A 19859-nucleotide genomic window follows, 5' to 3' on the forward strand; every position below is an offset into this window, starting at 1 on the left:
AATGGGGCCAGGATTTGAACTTGGGAGTAGGACTCCAGACCCTGCCCTCTGAACCACAACGAAGAAGCTTATGTCAAATGCAAGACCAAGTAAATGCATTCTCTGAGTTCTCCTCTGGCCAGTTGCATTTGACCAGCCAACTGGACTGCATTTGTAGGAATATTGTTTCTATTCTTAGAAAGCTAGAAGACTGAAAATCTAGGAAGGTACTGGAATATCAGGGTTGCTGAGGGAATGTGACCCCCAAAATGCGAAGGCATGTACGGTGACCTCATAAAGCCTTCTCAAATGTCCACAGCAATGAACAGCACACTGTGTGGTAGCCTGGGAACCCTCAAATTTTGTTGTCCTCATTGCTGCCATGACAGTCTACAGTGGAGGTAAGGACCGTTACCTCCCTACCTGCACCCCTTCTGCGGTGATGGGCCCTGTGGCCCTTGCTACCTGGCTCCTTCCTCATGAACTGTAGCATCTCCTCCTCCCCATCAAAGATGATGGACATCTCACTCGTGGAAAATCATTCTGTAGACCATGCCGAGTCCATCAGAGTCTGTCTCTCAAAAATCCAACCCAAGGCACACAAAGACTGTTGTCCCAGGGTGATTTTGTGTGACTGGCTTGACAGTCAAGGCATGGCGCGAGTGAGTAGAAGAAAGAGACAGAGAGTGGTGGGAAGAAGCACAGAGACGCGAGGCCACGAGGCCCCAGAGAAGGCCACAGAAGCCTTTGCAAGACAAAGAGAACAACCTTCACTCTTGCTTTTCTGATTCCACTGAAATGCCCTGCATTTTCTGTCCTTGGGTTCTGAAAATATAATATACATTCTATTATTTAAGTTAGCTTAAATGGGTTTCTAGTCCTTTATTCTGTCCTCTAGACTTCAAAGTATATAAAATGGGCCCTTTATATATTTTTATATTGATTTCCTAAAGGGCATGTCACAGTGGATATACAATTATTCCAACTTCCTGAGAATCTAAAATGCCGTAACTCCTTATGAAACCCCTCACTGAAGGCATAATTTTTTCCTCCTGGGTATTGTGTTGTCATCCTTTGTGGAGAACATTCTTTGTTCTGTTGTATTTTTGAAGCCATTGTCATGCTTTTGAACTCCAGGCATTTATTTCCTCTTCTCTCCAGCTCTCCAGAGAGGAATTGAAGTTGTTATGGTCACTGTCATCATCAAAGGAATTGTCAAGCTTTCTTTGGGGGCAGACTTTTCAGTCAAAATCTTACACAAGGACCCCCCCAGCATTAAACAGAAGAATGCATGTCTGTTCTCATTAAATGCCTCCTCCTCAATAGCTCACTAGCAGAGCACACCCCAAAACTGCCCTCAGGGCACCGCTGTGGACACCAAGGGCCCCAGTGAAGTCCGTATGAGAACCCTGGCAAGTTGGAACGAACACTCTGGATTGCGGGAATCACATGCACCAGGCTCTAAGCCTGGATCTGCTGCTAACAAGGACAGTGACTTCAGATATTCAAGTCACTTCGCTCCTCCGGTCCTTGGTGCTTTACGCTGCAGCTGTGCGGCACCAGCACCCTTTCTCTCTTCATCTGCAAGATCATCCTCACTCACATCCTCAAGGGGCAGCTCTGAACTTGGGCCTGGAGCTTCGGGCTTTTGCCTTATTCCTGAGAACACGATTGCTCCCACCCCAACACCAAAATGTCCTCATGTTTTTTTCCTTATCCCTGAGCCTCATCTTGCTGATCTGAATAGAACCCCCAGCTCCCTAGCACAGAGCCTGCCTAGTCCTGGCAGGCCTCCTCCCAGGACCTGAAACCCAGCTTCTCATCCCCAGACTTGCTGGGGGGCTTGGTGCTGGCAGAGTCCTCAATGGTGAGGGCCTCCCTGTCTGCTCAGCCTTCCAACAACACACACTCCTGGGCTCACTGTTGCGGGGTTGGCCCAGCTGATGGGCTATATTTTCCATTATTTGTTCTTCATCCCCACTCTGCCCAGAATCCCAGTCATCATCAGTAGCATCCCTGCTAGACTCTTCATTCCTGCTCAGCAAGACTCCCTGAGCCTGCAAGGGGCTCACCACCCACACACCTGCTCCATTCCATTTGGCAGGACCCTCCGAGGGCCATGGACCAGGCTCTGCCTAGCTGTGTTCCAAGTCCCAAAACCCTGCATAAGAGCATGCAATGACTGTCGTTGTGCTTTCTTTAGAAAAAAATTCTGAAAGTTTTTATTCTGTTCCCCTTAATTACTACAGATACAGCTATAATAAAGGCTAAACCACCAAAACCCCCTTCCCTCTGGATCTGAAATGGTTTCAGGGAACTATTTATTGTTGAAACCAGGAAGGGACACCTTTCTTTAGTTTTCTAACATGTTTAATACATTAATCACTATGGCACGTTGTTTCTTCATTGTACTCAACCAACTCTTATTGAGCACTGAAACATACAGTGCATAATCCTAAGCAGTGAGGTTACAAGGCAGTAAAATAGTCACCGACATACAGAAGTTTGTTGTCCAGTGGAAAATGCAGAATACAATGCATTTAGATCATAATAACCAAAAACATCATGTCTAGTTTTACTCATTTACCAAATGAGTAAGAAAGCCAAGTGTGCTATGGGAGGGTTGTTCAGAAATAAAAGGGATCACTGTGGTCTGATGCAGTCAAAGAAGGCTTCCTGGAGGAGGTAAGATTTGAATCAGGCCTTTCAAGGATGAAAACTAGAGCAAAGCAGGGATGGGGGTGGGATGGGAAAGGGAGAGGAGCTGTGCAGATTCCAGGCAGAAGAAAACAGCAGGGACCCAAGGTGGAACATACCAGGTATGTCCAGGGGACAATGAGTAGATGGGTTTTGTGGGAGTAAAAGGCTTATTTAGAACACTAGGAACAGACTAAAGCCAGGACCAGATTTGGAGGGCCTTGATACCATTCCAAGAGTTAAAATCCACTTTGTGAACAATAAGAAGCCTTGCATGTTAAAGTTAGGAGCAGCCCATGCCACCAGTTAAGAGCCAACATAAGGTGCCTACCTGTGTGTAGTAGCATTTGATACGAGCTCTGTTTTTGGAGCAGGGACCCCAGCAAAGGAGAAATTTGCACAATGAAGACACTACTATTAATACATAGGGAGTGACTTAGAATACTTTTCGTATACATGGAATCTCTGGAGGATTGTAAATCTGCAAAATCAATGCGGGCAGGTTTTATTGCCTTTAATTTATTTATAAGACCTCAGGAAGATCAGTAATTTATTCAGGATCATACATCCAGAAAGAATCCCCCCTCATCCCCATCTTCAAATTCACATTCCTTCTCAGAGGCATATTTACATATCGAGAGCTAGTGGCAACCAAACCCATCTAATCAGGTCCCACCCATACATGTGAACTCCACCTAGCCACAGTTCTGAGAGGCATCTTTTTCTTCTTCTGAAATTCTGAAATGGGAAACACCTGTTTCCTTCTAGCCCAAAGCATTATTTGGGCTCAGCTTTGCAGAAAGACTCTGGAGCCAAGAGCTTTCAGCAAATAATTACATTATATCCACAAGGGCCCTGACAAAATCAGAAGCAGCCACCACTACTCTCTGCAAAAGTCCCATAGGAAGCAGATGCATGGTAAGGACTGGCCTGGGTATCTACAAAGACAATGAAGCATGCGAGGTCCCATCCTAGGAGCCCTGCTCCAGGCAAACCCCTGCTGCCCTCAGTGAGAGACTGAACATGCAGCTATGGCCAGACCATGTATGAAAATAGAACTCTGGCCCACAACCTGCAGCAACCAGCCCAGGAAAGCAACCCATTATGCACGGCAACCAGCCTAGGAAGCCAGCCTGCTATAAGTCAGACTTGCGGGAAGTCAGACTGCTATCTCTAGCAACAATCCAGGGAGCAAACAACAACCCTGGTAACAATCAGACCCAAATGGCCAGGACTTGATTACTAACTGATGGCTTTCCTAATTTTTGTTCAAACTCCCAACTTAGGACTAACCAGAGAAAGCCAAATATGCCCCCCTCACCAATCTCACAGGATGCCCCACTTCTGGTTAGCTGCCCACAGCCGTGCCAACAGCCTCCAGTCCTGGCACACCTGAAGCCCTTCCTTTTCCCACTGTAAAGCTTTCTCCTCTGCCCACCTGTGAGTCTCTACCAAAACACGAGCTCTGAGTACACAGCCTGTGCCTGTTCTCGTTTGGCTGGTCTTTCTTTATTTCTACTTCAGTACGAAACTGTGGCACTGGTGGCTCCGCAATGGCGGGAAACACACTTCGAGGCTGATGAGTTTGTGGGAGTCCCTGCTTCATCTCCATCCTGTGCCCTCCAGCTCAGCAGCGGGGACGTGTCAGGGAGTTTGGGCAGAGTGAGACAGATTCCTTTCAGGGAAGGTGACCGCTACCTTGGCCTCCTCATGGGCGCTGGGTCACGGGGCTGGGGAAATTTCTCACTTCTCCAGCTTTGAGGGACCACAGGGCAACCATAGCTAAACCGACACCCCCTCCAGAAGAAAACCAGGGAGGCACTGGCTGTGAGTAAGGGGGCTGGACTGAGCGGAAGCATAAGAGCAGGGTGATGACCTGTACACGACATTATAGGAGAAAACGTGTGCTGGCTGTTTACCACAAGACGCTTTAGTGTGTGTGACTTCTCTCAGCCACACAGCAGGCCTGCAAAGTCAGGGCAATCATTATTCCCATTTTTCAAAACAGAAAACTGAGGGACAGAGGGAGGAAGTCACCTGGCCAAGGTTAAGCAGCTCGTGACAGTGACTCTAGAATTTGGACCGGGCAGTCCAACCCCTGGGCCCACTCTCCCAGCCTCTGGGCCAGGGGCCCTGACATCAGCGACAGCCAGCACTGACGGATGTGCAGGGCTCCCCACACATCCTCTCACCGGGTCCCCCAGCCTGGCAGCACGGGCAGTGTTCCCATCCCTGCTTCGTGAGGGGAGGCGGCCCAGGAATACTGAAGGGAGTTGCTGGTTAATGGCTTCAAACCCAGCTCTTCTGATTTCTGAGACCACATTTAATTATTATTGTTTGTAAAAAGATAGAGCCACTGAGCTGGTGTTATAGACTGAATTGTGTCTCCCCCAAATTTATATGTTGAAGTCCTAACCGACTAGGACCTCAGAATGTGGCTGTATTAGAGACAGGGCATATAATTAAGGTAAAGTGAGGCTATTAGGGTGGCCCTAATTGAACCCGATGGACGTCCTTGTGCCATTTTAAGAAGGGGAGATTGGGACATACAGAGAGAGACACTGGGATGCACATAAACAGAGAAAAGACCCTGAGAAGAGGCAGCAAGAGGGCGGCCATCACAAGCCAAGGAGAGACGCCTCAGAGGAAACCAACCCTGCTGGCACCTTGATCTTGGACTTCCAGCCTCCAGAGCTGGGAGAAAATAAGCTTCTGTTGTTTAAACGACCGAATCTGTTGTATTTTGTTACAGTAGCCTGAACACACTAATACGGCAGGGAAAAGCAGCTACCAGCTACAGCCTTATTTCCAGGTGGCCGAGAATGGTTCCCAGGGGTCCAGCTAGACTACCCCCACCCCTCAATCTAACACATGGAATTTCTGAAAGAGGAACGATCTCTGATCTCTGAAAGGGAGAAGGGCCTTTCCTTTTTAGGTGCTTACAGGCAGGCAGGCAGCATCTGCCACTAAGGTCAGGGCCAGAATCTGACTCACCATGGATAGGAAGAACCCATCAACTGAGGAAAAAATTCAGAGATGATTTCAAGCGCTCAGCAGCTGCTGGAAAGGCCATTCCAGAATAGTCCTTACAACCCTGCCCTGATGAGCAGACCTTCTCCTCTCCCACAGTAAACATGCCCTCTGCTCTTTAAACGTATCTTTCCTCTACTCGAATTAGGGACTGGCTTTTTTAATGTTTTAAAAATCACTCCAGGCTGAGTGCAGTGGCTCACGCCTGCAATTCTAACACTCTGGGAGGCCAAGGCAGGAGGATCACTTGAGGTCAGGAGTTTGAGACCAGCCTGAGCAAGAGCAAGACCTCTCTACTAAAAATAGAAAAAATTAGCTGAGTGTGGTGGCGTGAGCCTGTAGTCCCAGCTACCTGGGAGGCTGTGGCAGGAGGATCACTTGAGCCCAGGAGTTTGGGGTTGCTGTGAGCTAGGCTGACGCCACGGCACTCTAGTCTGGGTGACTGAGTGAGATTCTGTCTCAGAAAAAAAAAAAAAAGGAAAAAAAAAAAATAAGTCCGTGAAGCATTGGAGATCTCCTCTGTTGTTCTCCTCAGAGTGGGCAGGAAGGAAGGGAGGGAGCCAATATTTACCGAGTGCCAGGCACTCCACATCAAGAATAAGCACTTACTAAATCTCAGCTGTGACTGTTCACCTTCCAGAGACAGCTCACAGAGATGACATGAGAACTGAGTGAAATCACAAAGCCTCTTTAATTATATCCTGTGACTCCTGAAGACAGAAAAATGACACCTGTTTCTAATGAGTGGTTTCCCAGGCAGTTAACTTTTTGAGTCTTAACCTGCCTCTTTTCATATAAAGGGAATTCTCCAGCTTTCTTCCCCATTTTTTCCTGACCAAAATTTTGATCTACAGACATTCTTTTAAGTACTCATAAGATTTGTTAATCTAGAGACTCATTACCTTGGCTTAATAGAGTGTTGTCCTTTTCTAAAATACTTTATGTTTAAAATCACAACTTGCAACACAATATGCACATGCATCATTTCTGAATGCAATGAGATTTTGAAAAGCCAGGCCACTCGTGGACAAGGGCAGGGTGAAACTAATTCCCAAACCTCAGATATAAATAAATATTCAAGACAGAAGTATTGGAAAGAAGGTAGCTACTAATAATGGCGAGGAAGTTCCTTTTACTTTATGATGTAGATGATGACAAATGTGTGTGACTCTAACTTATTAACAATGATACCTGTATGAACAAAGAGGATACAATATAATGACATATTTTACAGTCCTTAATATATATATTAATATATACACACAGATAAAAATAAGGCCGAGGAGTTATTCCAGGATTTCAGAGAAAGACTGTTCAATACTAACTATAATGGTGTCATATATAACTAATAACATATTTCATGAATCTTAATACAAAATTTGATAATGAATTTATAAGAAATGATGATACACTGGCTAAAATAGTTATCTGATTCTATGTGAATGGGGCTCTTTGCATTGGTATGAAACTAGCCAAGGAACAAAAGTGGTGGGCTAAGCAGGTGGATATTTATTCAATAAGTTGGCGAATTCCTATGTGCCCCCAGCATGGATTTAAGTGCTGGGGTTACCACGGTTGGCAACACACACCAAATTTCTGACATCATGGAGTTTACACGATCCTGAACCTTATAACAGTTACCTTGCAGGCAGGAAACACAAGGCCTTCCTCCCATCCTGCCTAGCTCTCATCAATTGTCAAAAGTCAATTGATATCAATAAACCACAAAGAGCAAATGGAAATCTCTATGTTGCTGAGCATATGATTCATTGTCAATACTGTTTCCCAGAATCTGAGAGGATTTTGTCTTTGGTCATTTGGTTTGTCTCAACTGAGTTCATCTTGTAACATTTACTTTTGAAATGTGCTGCCGTTATTCTAATGTTGCATTACTGCAATTATTAAACCAGTTAAAAAGCCCATGCGGGACCTTAATGTTATTAAAGCTTATAACACGACACATAGCAGCCAAGACAGTGAGTTTTGTGGTTTGCTAGTACGCTATACTCCGCTCCATAGTCAATGATTTTCTCTCATTGCGTCGGCAGGATAGTTGCTCCATCCTAAAGCAACAAGACACACCCTTTGTGTCTCCGCAGGCCACGCCTGGCTCTAGCCATAAACCAGATGCTTTATCAGTACAGTCTTGGCAAAGCTGAAATCAGCAGATTCCATGAAGCTTTTTTGTTTTCTCTCTCTGACTTAGCATTGGGGATTAGTGTGAACTTTTTGTCAGGTTTAATTCTATTTCCCCAAATTAAAGTAACAATTAATTTAATTATAGCTATTCTCATTAACCTTTTATATATGCTGTGATTTGTTTCACTGATGAAAAAAATCCCCTTAGTTTTGACACCGCTTATAATATACATTGCTTGGTTAAACATGACCATCTTTATTAGGTGTCTTTGCAAGAGACGCATTATACTTGATTGTACATGCCAGGAAAAGTCAGTTCTCCAGATCTGAAAACTGTCTGATTTACATAAATCTTATCATTAAAACTGAAAATCCATGGAATAACGTAAAGCTTTGGCCTTCTCTGAGAACTTTTACTTAGCACAGAATTGATTATTAACTTATAATCAGGTATAACTGATTTTTCTCAATCATAGGAAGCCTATATATTCATAAAGTTCCTTTAGCAGAGATATAAGCCCACCTATCACAGAAAATTCTTTTTCCATTTGGATGGACTTGCACCTTTTCATAGCAAAGTCCACTTATGCCAAGTTATCAGTGTTCTTGGTTATTTTCATTAGCATTTGTATTTGCCTTTTAGAATTGGCATAGAATTTTGAATCATATTTGTAGAGTCAATGGCTGTTTTAAGACATATCCTTGTGATTTTTTAAAAAAATGGCCATTATATTTCTCTCTTTGTTTTACGAATTTATTCTGAAGGAGAAAACATATTACTGTTACTAATGCTATTTTTTCAAACATTTGTAATTATATTTTTCAAATATAATTGAAAATGTATTTTTCAAAAGAACTTACACTCTAAATATCAGTGACAAATAAAATTATTAACTTTGAAAATCCCAGCTATATTATATTAAACCACTTTTGAATGAGCAAATCATTTATAACCAGTTAGAATTTTTCAATATATGACCCATCCCAGTTTCTCAATTTATACATTCACTCACTCACTCATTCATCCACTCATTCAATAAACACGTATTTTGCACCTATCATGTATCAGGCACTGTGCTAAAAGCTGGACCTGCAGAGATGAATGAGATAGGGCCCCTGTCTTCAAAAAATTTACTTCATTAATTTCAGGCTGGGAGCAGGAGTGAACCCTGGTATAGTTCATGAGAGAGACGGCAAAAACAAATCAATTTCACATTTTTGAATTGGAGGAAATGTATGAAAACCACAGACCTTTGGTTAAAGAAAGGCAAGTTCCTCTTCTTTTACCAAAAAGAGGATGTGGGGAAAGCATTCTTCCTTCTCTTGCATGAAAAGACAGGGCAGGAGATGTTGGGATGGATCCTATTTAAGCACAGACACGGGGTAGCAAGAGAAGCCTTCCGGAAAAAGCAAGGGCACCAAAAAGTTTAGTAAGGCTGTGTGAGGAAGGCAGAAGCAAGGAAGGCCCTCTAGAAACCACAACTGTGGAGAGAAGCTGGCACTGTGGATGGGCAATGACAGCACATCTGACAAAGGCGACCTTGTAAATGATGCCTGCAGAAGAAAACAGTCAACAAGAAACCTGATTTAAGGGAACACAAGAGTCTGAAAGGTACGATTAGCTAAATCTAGATCCCGGACAATTTTGGGGTTTGACCTAAATGACTTAAGGGGCTTTCAAAGCCATCGAGATGCAGCATATGGAGAATTTACCCAATCACAGAACAAATGACCAGTCATCACGGGACTTCTCAGTGTGTAACACAACTGGAGAGACCCAGGTAACAGCACCGGTGCAGGATGCAAGGCCTGCTGGGAAGGGAGGGCGGTCCTTAGATAAGGGAACAATGGCTAGAAAGCGTAAATCCTGGATGTGTACCCAGGAAATGCAGGGCTGTATCACTCTGGTCTAGTGAGAGTTGCTCCAATACTCAAAGAACCTTCCAATAGAACTGTAAAGTTCCTATCTTCCTCTTCATCACCTCCTTGGCCACTTAAGCCATCCACATGCACGGGCTCAGGCCCACATCCATATAACAGAGAATATGGAGTCCTTGGCTGTAGCAAACTGTGCTCAGGCCCACATCACCATTCTCTGGTCATTGCCAATTTTACATAACTTGAGTATGTAACTTTTGTTTTAGACTTTCCACTTGCCCTCGTTTTAAATATGTGTTTGACATTTAGTCTATGTCTTAACTTTTGGATTGCTGGTCCTAAAACGCCAAATATTATTTCTGGATGATCCAGGACTGGGGTCACATAAAGCCATTTGCCCTTTCAGGGTGATCAGAGTGGTGCCATACAAATCCTCACCTGTACCCCAAGGAAGAGTGGCCTGGTCAGAGGCAGGCTTACCTGTCAGAGGGAGTACGGTCTGTGCACGGAGGACCATAGGCAACAAAAGAGAGGGGCCAAAAGTGAGTGGGGACCAGACTGGGGGCTTCAGCTTATGTGACCAAGGTGGTAACAATCTATGTAATTAAGGAGGGATGTGCTGTCTCTAGGCGGTCCTCCTGGAAATTATACAACCTACCCTAAGACTTGCAGATGGTTTGCTAATGAAATTAAGGTGCTTGTCTATGCAACATCAAGAGATGGCCACTCCGATCCTGGAAATGTAATTCATTGAAATCACTCAGCACCTTTTGTGGGTTCAGCAAATATAGAGGGTATTGGAATAGCAGCTGAAAATAGAAGGGTGGTTATTCCCTCAAAAGCCATGAAAAGCAAAGAACAAGGACTGGCTAATGCATCCCCAACACTGAAAAACCAAAGGAGTCCTGGTTAACGTAAGATCCTGATCCACTTAAAAGTATTCCCACATGCTAGATATTTATCAGGCTGCCATGCTATTATTATTTTATTCAACAAGTATCTACTGTGTGCAAAGCACCTATACGTAAATGAAAAAATGAGGCAGAATCCCTGCATTTGTGGAGTTCACAGTCTTTCAGTGAAGACAGATATATAAACAAATACTTTCAACACTGTGAGTTAAGTGCTTTAATTTAAAACGGTATAGAAACCCAGAGGAGAGAATCTAATCTTCTAGAAGAGTCAAAGAAGACTTCCCAGAGGACACTGACCCTCGAAAAAGGCCAGTTAGCCAGGCTTCCATTCATTCATTCATTGCATTAAGTATCTCTGATTGTTCTAGATGCTGTGAATATGACACTGAACAAGACAGACAAGGTCTTTACTCTTGTAAAATGTCTGTTCTGGCAGGGTGGATGACATTTCCAAGAGAAACACAAAATGATTCCTTAAGACCATTCAACATCCACCTTCTGGCCTCACTTTCTCCCCTGCTTCTATTTTTCTACCGAGACCAGAGTGCCATGACTGCTTAACCTGGAGCTTTCCGCTCCTTTTTGCAAGTATAGTCCTCATCGTGACATTAAAATGCCAGTTTATTGCATATTATCACAACAGAGTAACTCCAGAAGAGCACGATCAGATACAATCAAGTTTCCAAAAATGTAGAACTGAGAATCAACTTCAAGGAGAAATCAAAGCAAAAATGCATAGCCTAGTCTGGCATGGAACAACCTTACCTTACTTTACCAGTGGGGGTCTTTTCTCCAGTGCAGCAATGAGAAGCTCTCTTTTCCAGGAAAACCATATGTGGAAGAACAGCGGGAGTCTCTTTGTGGGTCCTAGGAAGAACTTCCAATACCCACCATCTAACAGCAGGGAACCGTGCGGCATGCCCCACTTCACCTTCCAAGGCCCTTGAGCCTTCAGACCTGGGGGTCCCTTCTGTGGTGGCTGTTGCCAGCGTCGCACTGTGATTCACTGTGTGGAGAGCTGCAGGAAGGTTGAGAAAGCCGGGGACTTTCTGCAGTGGCTATTTCGTGAAAGAATGCTCAGCTCCTTCTGCCGAAGAGGAAGTGGAGGAAGATAGAGCCAGCACCCCCACTTCTGCATACGGGGTCCTTCTGCAAAGAGGCACACGCTCTCTGTGTACCTTCTGGGGTCTGGAGCCACCTCATGGTATTTAAAGATGACGAGGACCATTATCTCTAGAGAAAGCTGAAAAATCTTCTGCTCCCTAATACAAAGGGAAAATTCAAGCCACCGGAACTGGTGGTTTTGAGCCAGATTAACCTTCAAAGATCACAGATTATGCCTGTAGAAGTGACCACAATTGCATAACCGAGGCAAGAGAAAGGCAGTTGGAAGCTTCTGCAAGGCACAGTTGGTGCCATTCTGAAAATTCATATTTCCTGTTTGCCAACAAGTCTGCTTGAAATTCCTCAAGCTGCTAATTACATTGCAAGTGGTATACACCAGCTTTGCCTCATATTTATAGCTTTCGTTTCTGTTAGAAGTTATTCAAGCAATATATGTTGGTTGTCAAAAATGTAAAATACAGATAAGCATAAAAAAGAAAATAAAAGTTCCCAATAATACCACCACTTGAAGACAACTACTGTTGGCACTTTGGTGTCTTTCCTTCCAGTCTTTCTTCTGTGGTGAGGTGGATACTAGGGTGAGCTCCTCAACATCCATTCCACCCCACACCATCGGGGAACATCCAGGCAGTTTTGCTGAGATTTGCTCCATCCTCAGCTCCAGCACAGGGCCTGATTTGGCTAAATTGAGTTATAATTATATCCTGCTCTTTACATAGTGTTTGTTTTAGGAACCAGTACCTAACCCAGACCTAAGCCAATCAATGCATGGCATTCCCCTGGCCCCAGGAAAGGCACATTATCAACATGGTCCAATCTTAATGGCTGGGGGAGAGACAGGCACTCCTCGGGGTTTGGGGGAGGTGGCTCTGGATGGTCTAGGCTGCCACCTTGCCATCACTTGAGGAACCAGCTTTAGGATGAAGCAGATGCTTCAAAAGGCAAAAAAGAGATATAAAAAAAATTAGGTCCTCAAAGAAATTTCTGAGCTGCTAAATTAAGCTAATGCCCAAACCTGCCTTACTTCTGGAGTTTCCAGTTATGTGAACAAATGAATTTGCTTGCCGAAGCCAATTAAATTGGGTTTTCTATTCCTTGTCACTAAATGCATCCTAGATGACTCACGTAGATATTTTTATAAAACTCCATGTCCCCATTTTACAAACACACATGCACACCAGCACAAGAGAAGATAAAGAAAATTACATATAAAACTGTTAACAATAATTAATTCAGTGATTGGGATTGTAGGAGTTTAAGGGGAAATTATACACTTTTTCTTTTTAACATTATTTGTTTAAAATTTTTTAACAGAGTTTTTTTTTTTTTTTTTAAATCTGGATAGCCCTGACTCCATAGCTCATGTTATCTTAGATGGTTAAATACTTTTTTAAATAGCCCCTGTTACTTAAAGTCACAGCCCTAGTCTCTATAGATAGAAGAAAAATATAACTAAGGAAAGGGAGCAAAAATTATGGCAGGTAGAATAGTGTCAAATTCTAACAGGACTGGCTGAGATTCGAACTATATCATTAATAGTAAATGTGTTTTAAAACTACTAGGAACCAGTATTCAATGACATCCATGTATTTCTTTTCAGATATGCATTTTTATTTCTTTTTTAAAAGGTTACTAGAGAGTTATTGCAGGAGTATATTCTGGATCATGAGATAGAACATATAAAATGTATCTCAATATAGTGTTTTTCCTATTAAAGGAAAAATCTCTAAAACACTTTATATATGTGTGTGTGTATATGTGCAACAAAAAGCTCATATTTAAAAAGTCCTTGCAAATTTTAAGTATTCATAACATATCCAATTAGCAGTGGCAAAAAAAAAAATTTAAGTATTCATTCACCTATGCCTATAAATGTGCAAATAAGTTATACTTTAAAAATATATGTATACAGGCACCTCAGAGATATTGTGGGCTCAGTTCCAGACCACTGCAATAAAGCAAATATCACAATAAAGCAAGTCAAACAAATTTTTTTTGTATATAACAGTGACACTTGCACTATGCACTCTATGTGTATTAGTAGTCTATTAAGCATGAAACAGCATTACGTCTAAAAAATGTACATACCTTAATTTAAACATACTTTGATAAAAATGCTAATGATTCCCTGAGTCTCCAGCAAGTTGTAATACTTTTGCTGGTGGAGGGTCTTGCCTCTATGTCGATGGCTGCTGACTGATCAAGATGGTGGTTGCTGAAGGTTGGGTGGCTGTGGCAATTTCTTATAAAAAGGAAACAGTGAAATGTGCCACATGGATTGACTCTAGATTCCGCTTTGGCATAGGGAATGTTGTGGCTGGTTTGATCTTCTATCCAGACCACTAAAACTTTCTCCGTATCAGCAGTATGGCACAAGAGGCCTTGCTTTTATTTTGGCTTTTGACATAGCTTCCTCACTAAGCTTCATCATTGCTAGCTTTTGATTTAAAGTGAGAGATGTGCTACTTTTCCTTTCACTTGAACACTTGGAGGCCACTGTAGGGTTATTAACTTCCCTATTTAATATTTTTGTGTCTTAGAGAATAGGGAGGCCTGGTAAGAGGGAGAGAGATGGGGGAATGGCCAGTGAATGGAGCAGTCAGAACACACACATGTATGGGTTAGGTTCGCCGTCGTATACAGGCACAGCTCATGGCGCCCCAAAACAATTTGAATAGTAACATCAAGGATCACAGATCACCACAACAATATAATAATAATGAAAACTTTGAAATATTATGATAATTACCAAAATGTGACACAGAGACACAAAATGAGCACACATTGTAAACATAGACCTGCTTGATGCAGGGTTGCTACAAGCCTTCAATTTGTAAAAAAAAAAAAAAAAAAAAAAAGCAATATGTGGGCAGCTCAATAAAGTGAAGTGCAATAAAATGAGTATGCTTGTATATGTCTCTTTCATGCATTGAAAAAGACCTGGAAGGATGCTCATCAAATTAACAACAATAGTTATTTTCCAGCAAGGGTACTGGGTTACCTTGTGGGAGTGCTGAAGGAAAACTGGTTTCTTTCTATTAATCAGGTTTGTATTGTTTGAACTTTTATGCCTGAATTCATATATTAAATTTATAAATTTGAAAAACAATATGAAAATTTTAAATAAAGAGTGGGGAAAATAAACGAAAAATAATTTACATGAAAAATCTTTACCTTATTATTTTTCAGCGAGGTATTTCAGCTGTCTGATAGGAATGAGTATACTAGATAAACTGATTTACACCACATATAACAGAAAACTCTGATTCAAATTGACTTGAACAGTCACAAACAATCTTGTTCTCACATAACAAGAAAGTGCCTCGTAGGCTACAAAGTTCGTTACTTTGGTCGCTCAGTGTGGTCATGGAGGCCCAGAGTCTCTACCTTCTTGGTACGTCAAGTTGGCTGTTTGCCTTCCTCTGGTTCCCCTCACAGGATGACTGCAACAGTTCCTCGCATCGTATCAAGACATTACCACATCCAGAAAAAGAAAAGGGCCCCTCCTCCTGTGACATCTTAAGACTGAGACTCCCTTCCCAGAATTCCTAGAGCCAATGTTCCCTCAGCCTCATTGGCCAGAATTGAGTCACAAGCTCTGTTCTGAGCCAAGCACAGCCAGAGGAGGGGAATTATCACCTTTCACTTAGACTAACCATCCATCACAACAGAGAAACACAGAAATAGGGCAACACAGTGGGCCTTCCTAAAAACTATCTGTTCATGGATATGTTCATACATCAGAAAACTCAATATTGTTAAAATCTCAATTCTCCTCAAATTGATCTATACATTCAATGCAATTGCAATCAAAAACCTAGCTAGCATTTTTAATAGAAATTAGCAAGCTGATTCTAAAATTCATATGAAAAAACAAAGGATCTAGAATACCCAAAACAACATTGGAAAAGAAGAACAAAGTTGGAAGAGTAACATTACTGAATTTTAAGATTTACCATAAGAACTACAGTAATTAAAATAGCATGGTATTGCCGTAAGAATAAACCTACAGATCAACGGAGCAAAATAGAGTTCAGAAAAAGACTCATTCGTATCTGGTCAGTTGATTATTGACAAAGGTGCCAAGGTAATTTAGTAGTAAATGGAGAATCTATTCACCAAATAGTGCCACAATAATTGTATTATACACATATATGTATGCACTATTCACTATTGATTCTATTTCCTATTACTATATACTTAAAAAGTATATATATATTTCTCAAAAAGTATACATATATTCAGAAAGAATGACCCTTGACTTGTACTTCGAATCATATACAAAATTCAGCTTAAAAGGATCATAGACCTAAATGTAAAATCAACAACTATAGAACTTCTAGAAGAAAATGGGAGGAAATTCTTTGCAACCTTAGGTTAGGCAAATATTGCTTATATAGGACACAAAAAGCTCAAATCATAAAATAAAAATATATAATTTTTAAAAAAATTAAAACTGCTCATTGAACTTTTACAACTCAACAATAAAAAGACTAATAACCCAACTTTTTAAAGGACAAAGAATCTGCATAGACATTTTTCCGAAGAAAACACGCATATGGCTAAAAAGACACGAAAAGATGCTCACCATCCCTAGTCATTAGGGAAATGCAAATTAAAATCACAGTGAGATACCACTTCACACTCACCGGGATAGCTAGCATCAAAGGAGAGACAATAGTGTTAGCAGTTCCTCAAAAAGTTAAACACAGAATCACTATATGACCCAGCAACCCCAAGGCATATTACCCAAGAGGAATGAAAACATATGTCCACACAAAAATGTTCATAGCAACATTATCCATAATAGACAAAAAGTGAAAAACCATCCAAATGTCCACCAACTAATGAATGAATAAACAAAGTGTGGTATTAATATGTCCATGCAACAGAATATTACTGAATCATAAAAAGGAATCAGGTTCTGATACATGCTATGATGCAGGTGAACTTTGAACACATTATGCTTAGTGAAGCCAGAGACAAAAGCCACATATTATATGATTTCATTTACATGAGAGGTCCAGAACAGACAAATCTATGGAAACACAAAGAAGATTAGTGGTTGCCAGGATCCAGGGAGAGGGGAAGGGGGGAGTGACTGCTAGTAGATATAGGGTTTCTTTCTACAGTGATGAAAATGTTCTGAAATGAGACAGTGGCAGTGATTGTACAACTTTGTGTATATACTAAAAACCACTGAATTGTACACTTTAAAAGGGTGAACTTTACAGTATGTGAATTGTATCTCCAATTTTTAAAGCAGATTTAGAAAACAAAACTTCTGATCTTTGAAAGACATTAAGAAAATAAAAAGATAAACCAGAGAGTAGGAGAAAGTATTTGCAAAATGTAGATCTGATAAGGGAAAGGTAACCAGAATATAAAAGAACTCTCAAAACTCAATAGTAAGAAACCGATCTAATTTTTTTAAGCATAGAAAATTTGAACACTTTACTAAAAAATATGGAAAAATGACAACAAGCACATTAAAAAAATGCTCATTAAAGAGACCATTACACACATATTAGAATGTTTAAAATCGTGAGGGGAAAAACCAGCAATATCGAGTGCTAGCAAATATGACTCAACTGGAATTTTCATACACTGCCGGTAGCAGTGTAACATGGTATAACCAGTTTGGAAAACAGTTTGGCAGTTTCTTAAAAAGCTAAATGTACATTTACCACACGACCCCATCATTCCACTCCTCGGTATGAACCAAAGAGAAATGAAAATATATGTCCACACAAAAACCTGTACAGAAATGTTCATAGCAGCAATACTCATTAATAGTCAAAAAGTGGAAACAAACAAAATGCCCATTAACTAATGAATGGATAAAAAACATCCTGGTATATTTATACAGTGGAATACTGTATAAGTAACAGGAAGGAATAGCTGTAATAATCCACACTGACCCACACAATACGGGCAAAGGCATCATGCCAAGTGAAAGAAACCAGACACAAAAGGATATCAAGTGTATAATTCCATTTACATGACATTCTGCAAAAGCAAAACCTCTAGAGACAGAAATCAGATCAGTGGCTGCTGGGTGTTAGGGGTGAGAGGCAGAGATGATGACAAAGGAGCCCCAGGGAACCTTTTAGGTTTAACAGAAGTTGTTCCGTGTCTTGATTGTGGGGTGGTTACACCACTGTAAACACGTGTCAAAATTCAGAGAACTGTATGCTTCAAAGGGTGATTTTTTTCCTATATGTAAATTTTACCTCAGTAAATTTGACTTTTTAAAAATGAACTAGATTATCTTAATCTACCTCCTCATCCCCAATAAACCTATACTGAAACTTATTAAAAGAAATTTTGGGAGATTCCCATAAAAGGAAAGAGAAATCAGGTATGATTACTCCTTCACAACCTTACATTTCTCATTTTCCAGAGCACTAGTAAGCACCTGTGAGCATTCATACTTCACCTTCTTTGTAAGTGTTTAACAACAGACTCCTTACCTCTTTTGAGAAAGAAATTAGCTTTGCTAAGATTGTCTCTCCCTCTTCCTCCAACCTAGTCACACTTACCTGAAGGCTGGCAGCCTGGCTGCTAGTTGGAAAACTGTTTTCTTCCAAGGGTTTTCGCTTCCTCTCAGAGTAGGTTGCTGTGGACAATAGTGGATAAGATCAGGAGAGAGAAAACGGGATCCAATCTCCTGGTCTGAGAAGCATGGCTAGCGGATCCCTGTTCTGCCCACACTCCTTCCTTCGGCTCTCTTCCCATTTCCCCTGGTCATGTGCTCTCCCTCTCAGCCGTCCTTATCTGCTGCTCTTTGTGGGAGGACTGGCCTCAAGCTGCCAGAATCCACCTCCCTGCTGCACTTGGTAAACCAGATGTTCCTGGGAAGAATTTTTTTTTTTTCCTCCCCCTGGGGAAGCCCTGAATTAGTGACTAGCAAATACAGGTGTATAAATACCTCCGCTCCCTTTCCCCTGATGAAGACAGCTCCACGATGTATTCCACATGAGCGCTTCTCACACTTTAATATGAATTAGCTGGGGATCAAGTTCAAATGCAGATTCTGATGCACTAGGTCTGAGAGTCTCTAGGTCTAACGAGCTCCTAGGTGATGCCAATGTTGTCCACCTGCACATCCTACTGTAAGCAGTAAGCGTCTCTTCTTTTCAGAGCTCCCAATGCCTCTTTGTCTATCAGCGCAGAGTAAAAACCCCAGGGACACCCTGGACAGGATGTGGTGCCACAGGCAGCCTGGAGAAGGATTTTTATCTCCAGAATGGCCCTAGGATTTAGGAATTCAAGTGTTATTCTTATGACGGTTGTGTACTTGTGGGCTAAAAGGCAAAAGAAATCCCTGCCTCCTTGACTACTGAGGGGCAATGACCTGCAGCCTGTCTTTGAGCTGTGGGGAGGGGCAGGGCAAGGGAGGCTGGGAGCCATGAACACAGCGAGGGATGCTGCTGTGCCTTGCAGCTGGAGAACCGGGGCAGATTTCAGACCACATCAAGAATAAAAAAGAAATTCTGGTGGCAACTAGCACCCGATGGTTGCTGGAAGGAGGACTGTGGTCTTTAGGCTCTGTTGGGGGATTGTTATGCCAGGCCATGTACAGGGCACATAGTGCAGTTCACCCGTCTAGTCTATATAACAGCCCCAGGCAGCAATTACCGGATAGAGTGTAGAAGTTATGGAGCTAAAAAATGTCCGCTCTTCTGTGCTCCTATGGAACTCTTTAAAACTACTTCTAGTGCTCGCTTCAGCAGCACATATACTAAAATTGGAACGATACAGAGAAGATTAGCATGGCCCCTGCGCAAGGATGGCACGCAAATTCATGAAGCGTTCCATATAGAATGAAAAAAAGAAAAAAAAATTAAATAAAAAAACTACTGCTAGAACACTTATTTCTCCCCTTCATTGTCATTCAACAAATATTCACTGAGTGCCAATTTGTGCCAGGCAATGTTTTAGGCACTAGGGATCCAAAAATGATCAACACAAAGGCATTTTCACAGAATTTATATGCAAAGCAGGGAAAGGTAAAACAATAAGCAAGCCAACAAATATGAATGAAATCTATCAAATAGTAGGAACTGCTCTGCAGAAAATTTCTAAGGGGTGGAG

General features: G+C 41.8%; 1 non-coding gene across 1 annotated transcript; it reads left to right on the forward strand.

The window, feature by feature from the left end:
- Positions 1-19482: 19482 nt before the first annotated feature.
- Positions 19483-19589, forward strand: LOC138387767 (U6 spliceosomal RNA). The gene has a single exon (XR_011233974.1). It is a non-coding gene; the product is annotated as a U6 spliceosomal RNA (small nuclear RNA).
- Positions 19590-19859: the final 270 nt, after the last annotated feature.

The sequence above is a fragment of the Eulemur rufifrons genome, chromosome 1 (genome assembly GCF_041146395.1).
Source record: "Eulemur rufifrons isolate Redbay chromosome 1, OSU_ERuf_1, whole genome shotgun sequence".
NCBI classification, from domain to species: Eukaryota; Metazoa; Chordata; class Mammalia; order Primates; family Lemuridae; genus Eulemur; species Eulemur rufifrons.